The 3,983-nt window shown below is 42.9% G+C and overlaps 1 pseudogene; it reads right to left on the reverse strand.

Moving 5' to 3' along the window:
* Window positions 1-2,875: 2,875 nt before the first annotated feature.
* LOC102385324 overlaps window positions 2,876-3,983 on the reverse strand; it is a 1,144-nt pseudogene continuing 36 nt past the window's right edge.

Here is a 3,983-nt window from a genome sequence, read left to right on the forward strand (position 1 = left end):
GGGCACCAAACTGGGCCGAATATTCTCCGAATTGAATCGCCACCCAAAGCTTCGTACAGCCCTAATATCTATACATGTGCTCTGGGGTGGGCAGGGAAACATTTTAATTAGAGAGACTCTCAGACAACCACTCTAATTAAAACACCACAGTGTCATGTGTATTCAGTATCCCACATTTCAAAAGGGCTGCAAGGGCACTTTAACTAAAGCTTGTTTGACAAGGTATTAGTTAAAGTATCCTCGCTGCCATGCTGAATGCACGTGATGGTGAAGCATGCTACAGCCTCCTAATTAGAAGGTTCCAGGAGACTTGATTAATGAAGTCTGCTCTGACACGGTCTAATCTGAACACGTTGGAGTAGGTGTATAGGCCCACAGTAAATCCAAACTTTTTTTTATGGTTCAGAGAAGCAATCAAGAGTGACCTAGAGGTCTTCTATTGCATGGGCATACATGCCAATCATCAGCATACAGAATATCAGTAATGGAAGAGTTGGTATCATGGAGTAGGAACTTAACCAGTTAATGTTAAGGAGATTCCCTGTCAGCAATTGAGATGCAGAATAGTGATATAGATGGGGAAAAGTGCTGGTGCAATCACGCATCCATGCTTGATGCCAGTTCTGATAATGAAGGTGTCTATTTCTGAGCCACCGCTTAGGATCATAGCCTCCTGCCCACTGAAAAAGCTGCTGTTTTTAAGCAGTCAGCCACTCCCATGAAGTTAAGTGGGACCAACTGGGGGTAGTTAGACCATTGGCATCCAGGTCCATGTAGGTAACTAGGGGCATCTGAGGGCAATTTACCCTTCTTGCTGCTCTGATTGCTGACAATTCAGCTCAGAGCACACAAGTGGAAAATTTGTAATCTAATTATTGGAGGGTTGTCTTTAATTCATTCCCCCCACTGCTATGGGGGGCAGGTGGCATGGGGAGGTCAAGCAGCTTGCTCACTGCTTGTGCCTGCCCTCTTGACACCTCTGCCCCCTACCTACCCCCCCTTGAGTCCCCCCTTTCTCTTCTGTTCCCCCTTGCCCCTCCTCCCCAACCTCTACTTCCTCCTTTCTGTCTCCCCCTCTAGTCTCTCCTCCCCTCTTCCTCACCCGCCTCTGCTCCCTGCTTCCTTCTTTTGCTTTTCCTTTCTCCTTGCCAGCAGGCTCCATTCTTATGCTAGCCTGGGGCACTGAGCACAACTCCAACCTAGCCCCCATAGCACCTAGGAAACAAGGGCAGGAAGCAGAAGCTGGTGAGGGAGAGGGGAGCAAAGACTAGATGGGGAGATGGAAAGGGGGAAGTAGAGGCTACACACCAGTGCTATGGGGGAGACGAGGGGAAGAAGCTTCAAGGAGGAGATGACAGGGTGCAAAAGTGTTGGGTGGGGAGAAGGGGGGCAGGTAGTAGCTGCGACTGTGGCCTGGACCCTGGGCAGCATCTGGAGCCTTAGCTACGGCATCTGCCTGCCCCCTCACTACCCTCATACTCTATTCTAAAATAAGGGGCTCCCCCCTGTTAGGGGGACTAAAACTGTGTCTTAGCATCAAGTAAATACAGTATTCTTTGATAGAAGCTCATTGATGTCCCCAGATGGTAGCTAGGAAAAATCCAGGAGCGAGTATAATGTGTTAGAGACCAAAAAGGATAGGGCCCTCCCATGACCCATTCTGTCCCTGCCAGATGGTTTGATATTAATAATTTCCTCTGTATAGGCTTTACTTTTTGAAGTAAAACATGGAATACAATATTTGGATTTGAGGGGGGGAAATATTTTACTCAGAAGTTCATTTACCTTTCTTATATGTTTTTGAAGTGGTGGTTTTATTACTTGAAATTTGATTTCTTCAGAAAGTTGAAGTTGGAAGTGAGAAGCTCAGATTTGGCTAAGCAACACTTAATCTAAATGAAGCACTTAAACAGTAACATAACATTCTTTATTTTTAGTTGTATTTTATTTTCTTATTTTTTAAAAATCCAAATTTGAAACTAAACAGTTTCTATATCTCAAAGCAAACAATTGTAATTGAACCAAAATGGTTGGATTTTTGTTCATCTGAGTTAATGCTAAGTTTAACTTTTAATTCTCATTTCGATCTGACACTAGAAGAAATTGCATGGTGGAATTTCCCATACTGATTGTGGATGGAGTAAAATGTTGAATTCCGAAAATTTCTCTTTAGAAACCCTTCCATATTTATTCTCCTCCTCCTAATTGGATCTACTGTTCAGATTTACTTTTTTCTGGAAAAAAGGATACTGGCATTGCAGGGTTAGACTTTGTCTGAATGAGTGAGGATATCATCATCCCACAGGTCCCACTTCAGTTAATTCTGATTTAGTCAAAAGGTTTCCAGAGAAGAATATGGTACATTGTCTGGAATGATGTTGTACCATATATATGCTAGGGTAAAGAAGAGAACACAATCAGACCCTATAATCCCTATTTTATACTAGTATAAGTGTGAGAAGAGAATCATCCATGATGATTATGTGGAATAAAAAAAAAAAGGTTAGAATTCCCAGTGGAGTTGCAGTCAGCAATTTAATGAACAAAGTTTTCTTGTATTTTAATTAAATGGAAGAGGTCTTTATTAGAAGTCCTCAAACCACTGATCAAGTCGCTTTCACTTAAGGGAACAGGGCTCTGTGTGACAATACAGAAATTAGGCACGGCTAATTATTTCATCTCATCTCAAACAGTTTTGGAAAAAATAAAACTTTAAGTTCTCTCTCTCTCTTCCTTTTGTTCACTCATTCACTCAGACTTTCTCACCACCATTTCATGTGGTGATATCTGTTTATATCTTAAGTGTCTCATAGTCAATGGATAAAAATAATGAAAAAAAAATTAAAAATCACTTTATGAAGTTCCCTTCGATCACTCTTTGTAAAGTCCCTATCACCTCCTGGTTTCACAGCGTGTAGATTAGAGGGTTTAACATGGGTGTCACAACTGTATAGAAGACAGAAATGATTTTGTCTTGCTCTTGGGATGACTTGGACTGGGGCTTGAGGTACATGAACATGGCCGCTCCATAGAAAAGAGTCACCACAGTCAGGTGGGAACCACAGGTAGAGAAAGCCTTAGATCTGCCATCCACCAAGCAGATCTTCAAGATGGCTTTGATGATACGCATGTAAGAGAAAAGGATGAAGGCGAATGGGGCAAGGAGAGTGAGTGACCCACTGGCAAACATAACAATTTGACTCTTGGAGGTCTCTGAGCAAACCAGCTTCAAGAGAGCTAGAAGATCACAGGCAAAATGATCGATTTGATTCTTCCCACAGAGGCGAGAGGGCATGAGGATAACGGGGACTATGGACAACAGGAAGGCAAGTGCCCATGAACCCAGTGTCAGGTGGATGCATTATGTCTTGCTTATGATGAGTGTATACCGCAGTGGGTTGGAGATGGCAATGGAGCGGTCATAAGCCATGACTGCCAACAGAAGGCATTCAGTGTAACCTAAGCAAAGTGAGATTAGTAACTGGGAGGAACGCTGTGCATAAGAAATTGTGGCTCTCTCAACTAAGAAGTTTACTAGTGCTTGTGGGACAGTGCTTGTTGGAATAGCAGATATCCAGGAGGGACAAATTGCTAAGGAAGAAGCACATGGGGGTTTGAAGGTGCGGATCACCAAAGGTTAGGAGGAGGAGGCGGCCATTTCCAATCAGCGTTACCAAACAGGCCACAAGGAAGAATCCTTAATATTAGTTTTGTTGTGGGGTGGTTGGAGAAGCCAATGAAGATGAATTCAGCCATGCTAGCTTCATTCTCTTCTCCCATGCCTTACTCCAAGAAATGTCTTTAAGAAGCAAAATATTTGAGAATAGACTTCACATAGAGTGCAAAGGGAATATTAATACCCTGGACATCAGGATTGGAACCAATGCAAAGATAGATCATTTTTGGGTACAAAGATGGATAAGTGGATCAATAAATAGAAATTATTCTGATTGGGGGGGGGGGGGGGGGGAAAAAAAAAATCA

Source organism: Alligator sinensis, unplaced genomic scaffold (assembly GCF_000455745.1).
Source record: "Alligator sinensis unplaced genomic scaffold, ASM45574v1 scaffold427_1, whole genome shotgun sequence".
In the NCBI taxonomy this organism is placed as follows: domain Eukaryota; kingdom Metazoa; phylum Chordata; order Crocodylia; family Alligatoridae; genus Alligator; species Alligator sinensis.